Here is a 16,589-nt window from a genome sequence, read left to right as displayed (position 1 = left end):
CATCTTCCTTTAGGGGTCACGAAACAGTGATCATGAGCAGGAACCCTGGTTGACTTCTTTGCCCTTCCTATCTAAGGACACAGAGACCAGTTGTTGTGTCCCTACTATTTCCGGGATAAGATCTGCAGACTCTGACATTCCTGGTGTCTATGGCTCAGCTCTTGCTAATGGAACCATCGAATGTTAGACCTTTGTACGATATTCAACGTATTTTAAGCAATGAAAAGGAACAATTTTAGTTTAGCTTCTGGTTTTTAACAGGTTGTAAATAACTCAATCAAATAAATTTCAGTTTTAATCATACAAAATAAATAGTCTTTTGGAAATGTATTTTTTCACAAGAGAATTCTTTGCTTGTGGATTTTCAAATAATCTGCTTGTTACATTCAAACTTTATATTACCAGCAGAGCTCATTATATATTGCGTGCTTTTATATTAGATGTAATGCCAATACAAGTAAGTCAATCTGCAAGATGAAGTTTATAAAGTAGCTGAATACCACTGTAGGTAAAGTTGTTTTCGACCACAATAACTCTAGCGTTTGTCTTTTATCAATTTATGTGGGATTATTAGAAGATGCTTAGAAAATAGATACCATTTAATAGTTAAGGAGAGGGAGAGCTATAAATAATTAGAAGTTTCATTTCAAGCTTCCAGGTCATAAATTTACATTTTCTCACCAAGAATGGCGTTCATTTAAAAAGATGATAAATAACATTAAAGAAAGAAAGAACTTATATAAAAATTGCATTGATGTTGTACTTTTTAGCATGATGAAATGTGTCAAAGTGCTTCACACAATGGATTACTTTTGGAGTGCAGTGACTGTTATGTAGGCAAATGCAATGTTCTACTTATTTTTTGAATGAACTGACAATTCTGTCAGTGGATATGGGCTTTATACCATGCAATTATACTATCTTTTCAGCTGGGTTAAATGCCCAGGATTGTCAAACATGTAATGCACTGCCACTGTGTCTGACAAGCCTTACTTGTACCACGTGTCACTGCTTGTAGAAGCAGACTGCCTTATGAGAACTGGTACTTTATAACCCTGCTGTTGTAATTTCCCAGCAGATTGCCAATCCCTGAAGACTGTGGGGAAATTGCCAAACTTGAATAAAATGGAAGAATCTGTCAATTTTATTAAAGCCCGAGCAGTGGGTGGGGTGATGATTTATACTACATTTGGGGCATGTTACAACCTAAGAATGTTTCAGATCTGTGAAGCTCCATTCTTCACTTGCTTTTTTATTTTAAAACATGAAGAAATGGGTGTAAGTCATTCCGTTCTATCCTTGAGTTGTGTATGAAATTGTTTTAGGGGAAAGAAGCACACTGGGAGAGGATGGACCTAAAATATACAGGAAGATCATCTGATCTGAGAGAAATCTGTATTTAAGAACTAGTTTCATTTCCCCATTTGAGAATACAAACCATTTTGTATTCTCCCCCTGTCCCTGCATTACGGAAAAGGACAAATATTTTGCCAATTTATTTTGATCACTTAAATTATTTGGATGAACATTTTTATTTTGTTGAATATTATTTTGCATGCCACAGGTGTGACAAATGGTTAGATAAGTCCTCACTCTTTGTTACCTGCCAGTTAAACCATTTGCCTCTGGCAAAATCGAGGCTGTGCTAAGTTCCCTGAGGCTGATTAAAGGTCTGGCTCTTAATTTTGCCTTAGCAGAGGATTTTACTGCCCCTCGGACTTGATCCTTTCTTTCAAAGTTTGCTGTATTTCTGATTTTTGCCTCTTTTGATTCTGGGAGGGGTGTGTGCATGCTATTCACAATATATATCAATGATTTGGGTGAGGGAACCAAATGTAATATTTCCAAGTTTGCTGACGACACAAAACCAGGTGGGATTGTGAGTTGTGAGGAGGATGTAAAGAGGCTTCAAGGCGATTTAGACAAGTTGAGTAAATGGGCAAATAAATGACAGATGCAGTATAACATGGATAAATGTGAAGTTATCCACTTCGGAAGGAAAAACAGAAAGGCAGAGTATTATTTAAATGGTGATAGATTGGGAAATGTTGATGTACAAAGGGACCTGGGTGTTTTTGTACACCAGTCACGGAAAGCAAACATGCAGGTGCAGCAAGCAGTTAGGAAGGCAAATGGTATGTTGGCCTTCATTGCAAGAGGATTTGAGTACGGGAGCAAGGATGCAATTATACAGGACCTTGGTGAGTCCACACCTGGAGTATTGTGTGCAGTTTTGGTCTCCTTATCTAAGAGAGGATATACTTACCATAGAGGGTATGCAGCGAAGGTTCACCAGACTGATTCCTGGGATGGCAGGACTGTTGTATGAGGAGAGATTGGGTCGACTACGCCTGTATTCACTAGAGTTTAGAAGAATGAGAGGGGATCTCATTGAAACGTATAAAATTCTGACAGGGCTAGACAGACTGGATGCAGGGAGGATGTTTCCCCTGGCTGGGGGGGGGGGGTCTAGAACGAGGGGCCACCATCTCAGGATACGAGGTTGGACATTTAGGACTGAGATGAGGAGAAATTTCTTCACTCAGAGGGTAGTGAACCTGTGGAATTCTCTACCACAGAAGGCTGTGGAGGCCAAGTCATTGAATATGTTTAAGAAGGAGCTAGATAGATTTCTAGACACAAAAGGCATCAAGGGGTAGGGGGAGAGAGCGGGAATATAGTGTTGAGATCAGCCATGATCGCACCCCCCCACCCCATTCCCCACACCAGCAGCGATCTCCAGACCAAGTTTATGGATATGACTTTACTTGCCCAAAAGAATTCTTCATAATATAGGTAACAGAAGCCCAGTTTAAATTCACAACTTATCTGTCTATCTAAAATTTCATGTAGAAAAAGATATGATGAGATTTTTTTTTTTGAAGGCAGAGTTCAGTTCACATCAGAGCTACTACCTGCAATTGTGCAGAACCTCTGTTCACCCTTTTGACCTGCCTTTAGCAGACTTTGCACTTGTTCTGACGCTGCCTATACTGGTGGATTAACAAATCCTTATTAATATTATTGCTCCCTTCTTACAGTTCTGGGAAGATATATTGTTCAGGTAAAACTCACAAAACCTGATTGACTTAAATAATTATAGGTTGCAAAAAATAATCTCCCACAAGAGAAGCAAAAACTGATGATTTCCCACAGTATATATTAATATTTGGCAGCTGCTGCTCTGAAAAATAGTAATTTGTCGGGTTAGAGATCCTCCAGATGACTGATGTAGCGAAGAATGCCTGCTTGCTTCCTAGATCAGACAGCGACCCCATGATATGACCCTGGTCCAAAGCCTAAACAAGGTTGTTGTGGTGGTTAGTGTGCAGCAGATACCAATTTGTTACAATGTGCTTTTTCATTTCGTTTTGATCAGTCAATTGATTAGTTCAGACCTGAGTGATGGGCAATGCTCCAAATTCAGAAGAGCCATATCTCTGAATGCTGGTTACTTGGGTCTGTGGAAAATGTGAAAGAATTGTATGTAATTAACTTTTTAAATTGGGGCACTTCAAAAATAAAATGTTTCCCTTGTTGTCTACACTTTTCAATTGAATTCTTGAGTAACAATTTTCCTACTGAAAAGCTATTCTTTACATTTTTTTCACTTCCTCTCTGAATTGAAAAGTATTATGAAGCATTAACGTTGGACTGAAATTAACCATGTGTAAGATATTGATAAATCAGATGGAAAATATTCAGAATAAAAGAATGTTTAGGAACAGGAAAAGACCTTTAGGCTCAATAAGTCCATCTCTTTTGTTTAGATCTCTACATACCTTTCTTCCTACCATATCTGTCAATCTTTCTCTCTCTCGAGAAACATATCTAGTTGTCTCTTGAACTTATTACTTTTCATTCCAATGGCCTTTCATGGTAATTTATTCCACAAGTCTTTTTGTCAAAAGGATCCCTTCTTATTTCAAACTTAATTTTGAACTTGTGTCCACTAGTATTTGAACCCTTCATGATAATGGTTCTAATTTTTCTAGGGGTAATGTCTGTATAGTCACAATGTTCATGTGTTAAACCACCTAAAATGCCTGGAATATCGGCAATATCTAAAATCAATGTGGACTTGTTCCTGTAGAGATTTATGCGTAACTGACGTAATTGTTTTCTTATTTTAAAATAAGGATATTGATATTGCTTTTTAAAAATGATTGATCATTCTATTAATTCTTTCATGGGATGTGGGTGCCGCTGGCAAAGCCAGCATTTTTTGCCCATCCCTAATTGCCCTTGAGAAGGTGGTGGTGGGCTGCCTTCTTGAACTGCTGCAGTCCGTGTGGTGAAGGTTCTCCTACAGTGTTGTTAGGAAGGGAGTTCCAGGATTTTGACCCAGCGACGATGAAGGAATGGCGATATATTTCCAAGTCGGGATGGTGTGTGACTTGGAGGGGAACGTGCAGGTGGTGGTGTTCCCATGTGGCTGCTGCCCTTATCCTTCTAGGTAAGGAATCTTACAACACCAGGTTATAGTCTAACAGTTTTATTTTAAAATCACAAGCTTTCGGAGATTATCTCCTTCGTCAGGTGAGTGAGTGAAAGGTTTTCAAATCGCATATCTTATATTAGGCTGGGACACGATCACACCAATCAAAGGTGTCATTGGTGTTCAGACAGGTTAGCCACGGAAAACAGTACATCCCAGTATACTGAATACACAATGGGTCAGATTACAAAGCCAGAGAGAGAAAGAGACCTGAAAGGCAGAGAGAGAGAAAGAGACCCGAAAGGCAGAGGGAGAGAGAGAGAGAGAGAGAGAGAGAGTGTCCAGTTGTATTAAAAACAGATAACTTTTTTTAATACAACTGGACATTCTCTCTCTCGCTCGCGCTCTCTCTCTCTCTCTGCCTTTCGGGTCTCTTTCTCTCTCTGGCTTTGTAATCTGACCCATTGTGTATTCAGTATAGTGGGATGTACTGTTTTCTGTGGCTAACCTGTCTGAACACCAACAACACCTTTGATTGGTGTGATCGTGTCCTGGCCTAATATAAGATATGCGATTTGAGAACCTTTCACTCACTCACTCACCTGACGAAGGAGATAATCTCCGAAAGCTTGTGATTTTAAAATAAAACTGTTGGACTATAACCTGGTGTTGTAAGATTCCTTACATTTGTACGCCCCAGTCCATCACCGGCATCTCCACATCATATCCATCTAGGTGGTAGAGGTCGTGGGTTTGGGAGGTGCTGTTGAAGGAGCCTTGACGAGTTGCTGCAGTGCATCCTGTGGATGGTACACACTGCAGCCACTGTGCGCCGGTGGTGAAGGGAGTGAATGTTTAGGGTGGTGGATGGGGTGCCAATCAAGCGGGCTGCTTTGTCCTGGATGGTGTCGAGCTTCTTGAGTGTTGTTGGAGCTGCACTCATCCAGGCAAGTGGAGAGTATTCCATCACACTCCTCACTTGTGCCTTGTAGATGGTGGAAAGGCTTTGGGGAGTCAGGAGGTAAGTCACTCGCCACAGAATACCCAGCCTCTGACCTGCTCTTGTTGCCACAGTATTTATGTGGTTGGTCAATGGTGACCCCCAGAATGTTGATGGTGGGGGATTCGGTGATGGTAATGCCATTGAATGTCAAGGGGAGGTGGTCATTGCCTGGCACTTGTCTGGCACGAATGTTACTTGCCACTTATCAGCCCAAACCTGGATGTTGTCCAGGTCTTGCTGCATTCGGGCACGGACTGCTTCATTATCTGAGGGGTTGCGATTAAGGTATTCTGGCCAGTTTTAACTCCATGCAACAAATGCTTTCTTCAAATTAAAATGGATGCTCCAAAGTCACAATTTGAATGTGTTCCGATATGCTCCAACTATAGATATATTCCTCGATCATACTGTCAGCTAGAGACAGCAAATCTTCTTCAACATCATTACGTAGACCATGTTTTCAAAATGATGGAAAATCAGCTCCACCTATCAAGCAGGTGAGGGATTGGAATGCTTGTAAATGGATTTTTTTTTCTTCCACCATGTGTCTCATTAAACCATCAATTGCTCTCAAAAATATATTTTAGCCTTGGTGCAACAAGGTGTATATTTCTATAATATGCCTTAATTTACCTTCAGGTCATAGTGGCTTACAGTATGGAAGGAGGCTGTTTGGTCCATATCTATGCTGGCTCTTTGCTAGATCAATCTAGAATATATCCCACTGCCCTGCCCTCTCCCTATAGCTCTGTAGCTTCCTCTGCTTCACATATTTATCCACTTTTCCTTTAAAGATGCAGTGGTTTCTAACCAAACTAAGCCCTAAAGCAAAGCATTCCATGCTCCAACAATGTCCTGCATAAAGAAATTTCTCCTAACACCTCTCTTCATTCTATGACAATTTTAAATTGGTGAACCATTGTCATCGACTCCCCAAGCAGAAGAAATTAGTCTTTCCTTATCAAACCTTATACAATTTTAAAATTCTTCTCCTCTTATCCTCCTCTGCTCCAGAAGTTTCTCCTCATCACTATAGTTTTGCATCCCTGCCATCATCCCAGTGAATCTATGCTGTGTGCGTTATGATTTTAACGTTCTTTCCCTGATTGGGTTCCCAAAAGACAGAGTGGATAGAGAAACTATTCCCATTGGTGGAAGGGTCAAGGACCAAGAGGACATAGATTTAAGGTGATTGGCAAAGGAACATGTGGAAAAAATTTTTTTACACAGCGAGTGGTTAGGATCTGGAATGCACTGCCCGAGGGGGTGGTGGAGGCAGATTCAATCAGTCGTCTGTTGTGCCCTGCACAACATGGCACAACAGAGAGGAGTGCCACTGGAGGAGGCCCTATCCACATCTGCCACCCATATTGAGGCTGAGGAGGAGGAGGCCGAAGAGGAGGAACAACCCATGGGCAGAACAACGGCTCATCTGGCTGCTCGTGAGGCCAGGGAGTCACTGATATGTGAACGGTTCTCCTAACATCAGGCAGTGTGAAGAGTCCAGTCCTCACCACCTGGACAGAGGAGCGACCATACCAGCCCCCTCCCCTGCCCCCTGCACAAAACAGTGGTGCAACTACACCTACACCCACTGTAGACTGACCCAATGGGTGGCATCAAGTGTGCATGTTCATGATGAACCTCATGAAAGGGACCTATTGTACAAGCCAGTCAAGAATGGGCAAGACGTGGCAGTAGTGGTGATAATAAGATTTATTGTGAATGTGAAAGAAAACAAATATAAATAAAAAATGACAAATCGTCAAACACCCTTGTGCATCCCCTTTTTGCTCACAAAACCTTTGGCTTACACTTCCTATTACTCCTACGTGGTGCTTCCCCTGTGGCTGCAGCAGAGGTAGTGGCAGGTTGCTCTTGTTCATGCCCTGACCGATTAGTTTCTTTGCGCGGATACCCTCTGGGTTTCGGTGCCCGTGAGGACCCCTCCAAAGTCTGCTCCACCTTCACCTGTGCAGGGGCAGACTAGAGCACCTGGAGAGGAGGAAACATTGCGAGTACTGGTTGAGAGGGGGGCAATGGGTGAGACGTGGAAGCGCTTTGAGTGGCGTCCCCACTTCCATGTCCCCTTTTGCCATCATCCCTCTCCTGGGCCTTCTGGCATCTCTTTTCCTATCAAGGCAAAACACAGAGAGGCGTGAATGAGTGATGGTTACATAGTGACCCGCTGCATGCATTGGTGTGGGTGGGGGTGACCGTGCGGGAGATGCGTGGGAGGGTGCGTGTGCGACATAGCCATGAGATTGTATAAGGATTGGGTTGCATGGTAGTGTTCGAATGAGAACTGGGGCGGTGAGTAAGTGTAAGCAAGGTGAGGATGATGGTTGAGTGGATGTGAGGAGTGATGCGAGAGCGTTGTGATGGCAGTGCAGAAGGAGTTGTGCGGTGGCGGAGGTGATGTGGAAGACGGAGTGTGGGAGAATGCGTAAATATACTCATTTTGGCTGACCTGGTTAGGTCATTAAAGTGCTTCCTGCACTGGACCCAGGTTCGGCCGACATTGCTGCTGTTGAATGATACCCGTACTTCAAGGGTCAAGTTACGAGGAGAGATTACACAAATTGGGGTTGTATTCTCTAGAGTTTAGAAGGTTAAGGGGTGATCTGATCGAAGTTTATAAGATATTAAGGGGAACAGATAGGGTGGATAGAGAGAAACTATTTCCGCTGGTTGGGGATTCTAGGAGTAGGGGGCACAGTCTAAAATTTAGAGCCAGACCTTTCAGGAGTGAGATTAGAAAACATTTCTACACACAAAGGGTTGTAGAAGTTTGGAACTCTCTTCCGCAAACAGCAATTGATACTAGCTCAATTGCTAAATTTAAATCTGAGGTTGATAGCTTTTTGGCAACCAAAGGTATTAAGGGATATGGGCCAAAGGCAGGTATATGGAGCTAGATCACAGATCAGCCATGATCTTATCAAACGGCGGAGCAGGCACGAGGGGCTGAATGGCCTACTCCTGTTCCTATGTTCCTTTGCTGACCACCTCTGCCACCTCGAGCCAGACCTTCTTGGTGGCAGAGGCAGGCCACTTCCTCCTGTCCGCTGGGAAAAACATTTCCCTCCTCCTCCTGACACCATCGAGCAGCACCTGGAATGAGGAGTCTGAGAACCTTGGAGGAGCCTTGCCACTGGGCTGCTCCATGCTGCCAATTTGGTTGTTTGCTGCAGGAGGAGCTTTGGAGGACTGCCCCTTTAAATAGGGCTCCTCCTGCTGACAGCCTGTGATGCGGGTGCCCAGTGCGCCTGCTGCGCAGGTCTGCAACGGGAAACCCGAAGCTCACGTAAGTGCCTTCAATTAGGCTGCGATCGCGTGCGGAGCACCCCGATTTCACTGGGCGCGTTACCCACGTGCCCAGTCGACCCCCCGCTGCCAACCCGCCTCCCTCCTAATTTCGGGCCCTTAGACTCTGGCATGCACTTATACTGCAAGACATGTTATCAGTTCTGTTTGACACCAATATGATGCATGTGCCACACAGCTCTTATCACTCTTATTGGCAAAAGAAAAGTTCTTCCCATTGGCTTGTTTTGACTCCAATCCTAGAAATGGAAAGTTGGATCCTATGGCCTGCATTGTTCATCCCATTGCAGTACCTATCATGAGCTGTTTTTATTAGTTATAAATAATTCCAATCAAATAAGTTAAAATCCAACAAGTCTGCGCCAAAGTAGTACGTCTCTGCAGCCTTTGACATGGTCACAGCTGGATGAGGCTGCCTTCACTTGGTTCTGCTTTTATCTATCCGATTATAGCCAGAGCATCTCCAGCAATGACTTCTCTTCCTGCCACGTACTGTTAGCTCTGGACTTCTCCGAGGATCTATCCTTGCCCCATCCTTTTCCTCATATACTGGCTGCCTCTGGGAATCATAATGTGCAGATATTGGGTCAGCTTCTAAATCTACACTGATGACACCAGCTCTACCTCTCTGCTACCTCTCTTGATCCTTCCACTGCCTCTCTGTTGTCAGACTGCTTGTCCAACATGTAGTCTTTGATAAGTCAGAAGCTCAGTACCCTTGCAACTGATTTCATCTCCCCGCCACCCCCTCCACTGCCACTGTCTCAGGCTAAACCAGACTGTTTGCAACCTTGGCATCCTATTTGATCTCAAGCTGAGTTTCTGACCCCATATCCTCTCCAGCACAAAGACCGTCTACTTCCACCTCAGTAACATTGCCTGCCTCCACTCTACCTCAGCCCACCTGCGACTGAAACGCCCATCCACACCTTTGTTACCTCCGGACTCAACTATTCCAGTGCTCTCCTGGCCAGCCTCCCGGCCTTCCAACTTTTCATAAAGTTCAGCTCATCCAAAACTCGGCTTCCCATATCCTATTCCGCACCAAAGTCCCACGCACTCGTTGCCCTTGTCACCGTTGACCCCAATGCCTCAAATTTAAATTCTCATCCTTGTGTTTAAATCCCTTCATGGCCTCACCCTTCTCTATTTCTGTAATTTCCCCTAGCCCAAATCCTCACTCAGCCCCTGAAATCTCTGTTCCTCTGATTCTGGCCTTGTGCATCCCTCCCTTTTGGCCCACCATTGGTGGCATGTCTTCAGCCACGTTCTGCAATTCCCCCCTTAAATCACTCTGCCTCTCCACCTCCCACTCCTTTTTGAAGACCCTCCTCTTTGACCAAGTTTTTGGTCACCACTCTTAACATCTCCTTCATTGAATCATCAACCGTTTTTTGATTGCACCTCTGAAGCACGTGCGACATTTTTCTACATTAAAGGCGCCATATCAATGCAGGTTATTGTTGATTTTGTTTCCCAGGCACTCCGTGGCACAGTACCAGATGGGATGGTCTCACTCCAATTAAACCATAGGTGTTGTGGATAGGGTGAATTACGGGGAGGTAGAACTAGCTGGAATGGATTCCCTGATGTTTGATGTCCAAAATAATAAATTTCTCACAAAGAAATTAATGGGTTTAATCCCATTTTTTTTTACACTGTTAAATGTATTTGCCCAAATTTCTGTTTGTGCTATTTCAATATAGTTGTTAACCCATTTGTTTATGGGTAAATGTCTGCGCCAAAGTAGTACAGACACGAAACAAGCAGAGACACAGTTGCAGGGAATGATAGCGAGAGATAGTTGTAAAAATTTTTCTCTGAGCTATCAACTGGTTGTATTATAAAACCGTGTGACAATGATAGAATTGTATTAGTCGTTTATCATCATTGTGAGAGAAATTCAGGGCTTTTTATGCATGCATTTTGGATCCTAATTCAAACTCTAATTTTATTGGGATCTCCTCTAAATTTTATGTTGTTCATCTGTATTCATGAGCATTTATGCTCAATGGTCAAATGACTTGTCCCACTGAAAGTGTTTGGAGAATTCTTCCTTTAAACGTTGACTTATTCATGTTGAATAATCAAGGTCATTAAGTGTCCTCTGGTTTTGGGTCAATTCATCTCACCTAAAGGAATGAGAACTAGATTAGAGACAGATCATGAATATACCCAAGTCATAAATACCAAAAAAAACATGATCGGGAAGGGTGCTGAATGTTAATCGGGAGCAGTGTTCACTCATTTGCACGCATCACATTGGCTGAGGAATCATCAAATAGACTTTAACCCGCAGTTGGCAAGCAACCTATGATCTGTGCTGCTTCAGAGAGTTGCCAGCTTATTTACTAACCTAAATGGTCATCATTTGAAAGGCATCTAATTGTTTTTTTTTTAGAAAAACCTGAAGAATATTGATCTAGGTATTCAAGAGAGGTATGCTGCAATAATGGAACAATTTGCCATCAGAAAGTAAGTAATTGTTTGGCCCAAGTGAGAATTTAAAGAAAATAATTGACAGCTGATTTTAAAAAAAATATTTTGATTCTAACCTCTATTTTAATGTCCTCATTATAAGACTGATTTGTCATTTCAGTGAACTCACCTGTTAGAAATGAAGTCAATCTAATTTATGAAGGTGAAATGAGTAGTGAGTTGTTCCACTTATCTGTGCAAGTTGACTGTTGTGAACAGCAGATGTGTCCGATCTGTGCCTAGACTCAAATCCTGATTCAGTTTGGTTCCATAATATGGGAGAAAAGCAGCTTTCTGGTTCTGGGAATTCTGGACCCGTCATGTACAGTGACATCAGAACTGCATGTGATTTATTTTGCTGCAGATTTAAGACCCCTACACAAAATTTATAATTTTGAGCAAAAGCAAAATATTCATTAACATTGCAAAAGCATATTTTGTTTTCTCCTTTTATATTGTAATTGAGCAGATTTTGTTTTATGTTGACCCAGTAATTGGGTTTATCTCGTCACCAGAGAACAAACATTAATGAACTGAAAGAGATCAATATATCAGGAGGGGAGAAGTGGGGTGCATCTTTATCACAGCAGAAACCCATTAGGCAAACAGAATTCTAAAGAATTTAATAACTTCAGATTCAGATAGATTCAAAAACGGACTATAACTGCAATGTTCCACCAGCACAGCTCCGAGCTTTTGCCATGAGACATTGTGGGACACAAATGAATAATTTGAATGTGAGATTCTGAATGACAATTCCAGATGCTTTATAGGGCTCTGATGGTCAGTAGCTGTTTGGGAATGAATTTCTTACGCTCAGTGAAACATAGGAACATAGAAACAGGAGTAGGCCATTCAGCCCCTCGAGCCTGTTCTGCCATTCAATTAGATTATGGCTGATCTGTATCTTAACTCCATCTACCTGGCTTGGTTCTGTAACCCTTAATACCCTTGCCTAACAATCTCAGTTTTGACATTTTCAATTGATCCTCAGCCGCAACAGTTTTTTGGGGCAGCAAGTTCCAGAATTCCACTGCTCGTTTTGAAGAATTTGTGAATTAACGGTTGGATTTACAGACTGACTGTAATTTTATAGCAAACGCAATGTTAAAAATCTATTTGTGGAACTTTATGCAAGTCAATTAAGTTGACAATGTTCATCCACAAGTACTTTGGGATAACAGAATAAAATTAAAGTTATTAAACACAAAAACTGACCAAATTTAGTTACTGAGTACGAGCATTGAAGGTCGAGGCTGGTAATTGAACTCTTAACTCTGGCAAACAAGTAATTATAATTATTGATATTAAATACAATGAGGCCTTGAATTTTAGTTTTCAATATTATTATATATCCATAGGAAACTTTTCTTCTTGGGGTTAATGTTGAATTATCCTCTAAAGCACAATTCATGTGTATATATGTCTGTGCGTGTTTATCTATGTAAGTGAGTTTATGTAGAAGTCTGTGCTGGGAGAGGACGGCACAGGTACAGCAATATTTTGGGGGATCTTCAATCTACCTTACAGCAATTCTTAGGTTTTAGTTTTCCTTGAAATTATTCACGTAAACCAGTACAACGGTCTCTCTCTTACACTAATGTCTTGTACAGTCTTTAAAAAGAAAATTAAGTATGAATGGAATAAGCCCCTCTGCTGTTAATAACTGGTGTTTCTAAGTGCTAAATCCTCAATCAATACACTCCTTGATGAGCTTGCCAGGGGATCTCTTGGGTCAGATGTGAATATTGATCATTTCTACACAGTGAAGTGGCAGAATTCATCTCCTGATTCTGATAGAGATTGATGTCAGCAGCCCTGTGCTGCTTATTTTTCCACACTAACATGTGGAAATGTTTGCTTATGACAGCTGAGTGGATATTTTAATAAAACTTGTTTACCTGTTCTCACTGAAGATGGACTCTTCACTCTTGGACCCTCTCTTGGGTTTCCAAGGCAGTGTGCACTATTAACGGCAAGTATTCGATACTTCCAAAAGAGGACTTTAGGTAAAAATGTGTATGCACCAATGCGAGTAGGTGTGTTTTAAAAGATTTATGCAGGCCCCATGTTATGTTGTGTTGGGTTTTGTTGGGATGCTTGACAAGTTGATACCCCTCGGTATTGTGGTGGACTGAAGGTCAGGTTTTAGCAGAGCACTCCTACTGCACAGATGTGCAACTTCTAATTTCCCATTTCTCTGACCAAGGTAGTTTTGTGTTGTGAATCTTTCTCATTAAGATTCCTAAATCTAATTTGCTTAGGGCATTTACAACCATCGCTCTGGGATGCGTTTGAACTTATAGAGAATACCACGAAGTGTGGACCTGACTATGTAATAAAAAAATACTTGCATTTATATAGCATCTTTCACAACCTCAGGATATCCTAAAGCCCTTTACAGCCAATTACTTTTCAAGTGTGGTCACTGTTGTAATGTAGGAAATGCGGCAGACAATTTGCGCACGGTAAGATCCGTCAAACAGCAGTGCAATTATGACCAGATAATCTGTTTTCATGATGTTGGTTGAGGGATAAATATTGGCCAGGATAGCAGGGAGAACTCCCCTGCTCTACTGAGAAATAGTGCTGTGGGATCTCTTCTGTCCACCTGAGAAGGCAGACAGGGTCTCTGTTTAATGTCTCACCCAAAAGACGGAACCTCCGGCAGTGCAGGACTCCCTCAGTACTGCACTGGGATGTCAGCCTAGATTTTGTGCTCAAGTCCTTGAAGTGGGACTTGAACTCATGATCTTCTGACTCAGGGGTGAAAGTGCTACCACTGAGCCACTTAATGCAACCTCAGTAAGCACATGAGACCAATGCAGTACTCTGTTACTACAAGGTGTAAGCAACGTTAATGGTTAACATGTGGAAAAAATTGTTTAAAGAAGATAAAATCTATGGAGGACCATCATATATTGCTATGCATAGTTGTGGAGGAGTGCAAGACGTGCACATAGTGATTGCATGTTTGTTTCTGACTGCCAGTACTCATGCGTTTGGTGTGAAAAAGGATGAAAAACCAAGAATAAAGTGCAAGCAATGTCAGCTGCTAGTTTTACCAGTTTTATTAATGGTAACATTCTGGTGATATGATATTTTAATGCCTATTGTTTAGTAATACTAATTAAGGACGTTAACAACTCTTAATATTGATTGGTGTTGCTCTCTGTTCGATACAATAAATTCTGCACTGGCACCCGTATTGTATCTGAGATAAGTCAGCATACTGGTGAGTATTACAGCTGTGATATGTGCTGTATCACCGGATGAGGCAGAGGGCAGAGTAAGGGTGCAGGCTTCTTGGGGCACTTGTGACCACCTGCACCAGCTATGTGTATAGGCCAAGAACATCAGAAAAGCCAGACGCAGAAAAGACCATTTAACCAACTAACCCTGTTCCACCCAGAGCCCCTGTGTGATTATCCTGTCACGGACTACCCCGATTCTGATGCCCAACTTTAGGGAGCACAAAGTTCCTTCCCCTACCTTCCCTCAAAAAAGCATCAATACTATTAATATCGCAATTCTCCCTAGTCAACGGGTATCAATCCAGCTGTGTTTTAAAGGTGCCACTGTTGACCTGTATCTTGCACTAACTCATCAGCGGGAGCTAACACTTTGTTTACAGAGCAGGTATAGGCCGCAAGATGTTTTAATTGGTGGTAACGTTAACTCAACTGAGCTGTGTATTTCTCTGCAGGTCCCAAGTGTTTCTATGCCTTTAGTGGCAAATGTGTGTAGCACTAAGATGTGAGAGGGGACACTTTTATGTGCACAGATTTATGTAATGGAAATGATATTATCAAGTGGGATTTGGGTGTCCTTGACTCACAGAAAGTTAACATGCAGGTGCAACAAGCAATTAGGAAGGCAAATGATATGTTAACGTTTATTACAAGGTAGTTGGAGTACAAGAGTAAGGAGGTCTTACTGCAATTATGTAGGGCTCTGGTGAGACCTATAGTCTGCATACAGTTTTGGTCTCTTTACCTAAGGAAGTTCATACTTGCCCTAGAGGGAGTGCAACAAAGGTTCACGAGATTGATTCCTGGGATGAGAGGGTTGTACTATGAGAAGAGATTGAGTAGAATGGGCCTATATTCTCTGGAGGTTAGAAGAATGAGAAGTGATCTTATTTAAATATATAAAATTCTGAGAGGGCTTGACCGTGTAGATGCTGAGAGGCTATTTCCCCCGAATGGGGAGTCTAGAACTAGGGGTCATAGTCTCAAGATAAGGGGTCGGCCATTTAGGACAGCGATGAGGAAAAATTTCTTCACTCAGAGGGTTGTGAATCTTTGGAATTCTCTACCCCAGAGGGCTGTGGATGCTCAGTCATTGAGTATATTGAAGACTGAGATCGAAAGATATTTGGACACTAAGGGAATCAAGGGATATGGCATTAGGGCGGGAAAGGTGGAGTTGAGGTAGAAGATCAGCCATGATCTTATTGAATGGCGGAGCAGGCTCGAGGGGCCGTATGGACTACTCCTGCTACTATTTCTTACGTTCTTATGCAATCAAGTGAATGTGAGAAGCATTTACTATCTGTAAGTTGGCAGCTGTAATCTTAGTGCTCCTTCTCAAACTCGTGCATTGTAATCTATTTCTAAGTGGTGTTGTCCCCAGGAGTGCATCGGGGCAGGTGGCTATGAAAAACTCCCACCTACTTCTGGGGAGAAAGAACACCCTCTGCTTCTGACATCAGTTCCAGAAACTTTGAGATGTCGCCCCGACGTTCAAAAGGTAAGAACTTATGTTTTATTGGCGCTTTTATACTGGGTCAACTGGCATCCTCTGTCCTTTGTCTGACCTTATACTATTGGAGGGCATGACCTCATGATGGATACTGGTGTGCTTTAAGCACACAACAATAAGTTGCTGCAGTACCTCCTGCAGAGCGATCTACATTCTTGCTGCTAATGCGTCCAAGTTGGCTGTCACAGCTTCCTGCATTATGTCAGCCAAGGCTGCAGTGTGAAATATATATGTTAAGTGCTCATTCACTGAGACTGACCACTTGCTGCAGTTGGCTTCATACCATTGGGTGTGCTACAAAAATTAAAGTGGCTGTTAAGATGTGCGAAATTGGCTTTTCCAAAGGTAACTCCTGTAATCGTATAATATGAGCATTTGTAGATGTTCCTTTAATGAAGTAAGTGTCAATTTTGCACAGTAGTTTGGCGATATTATTTTAACAATCAGTATCTAATGGTGTGTAAATTAGGTAATCAGTTTGAAGCAAACCTTTCCAACAGCATTGAAGATGGAGTTCTGAAAGCAGAATTGGAGTTGCTGTGTAATGTTTTTAAATATTAATTAAGTTACTCCTCTTCA

This window comes from Heptranchias perlo, chromosome 30, assembly GCF_035084215.1.
Source record: "Heptranchias perlo isolate sHepPer1 chromosome 30, sHepPer1.hap1, whole genome shotgun sequence".
NCBI classification, from domain to species: Eukaryota; Metazoa; Chordata; class Chondrichthyes; order Hexanchiformes; family Hexanchidae; genus Heptranchias; species Heptranchias perlo.
This window is presented reverse-complemented; position numbering follows the sequence as displayed.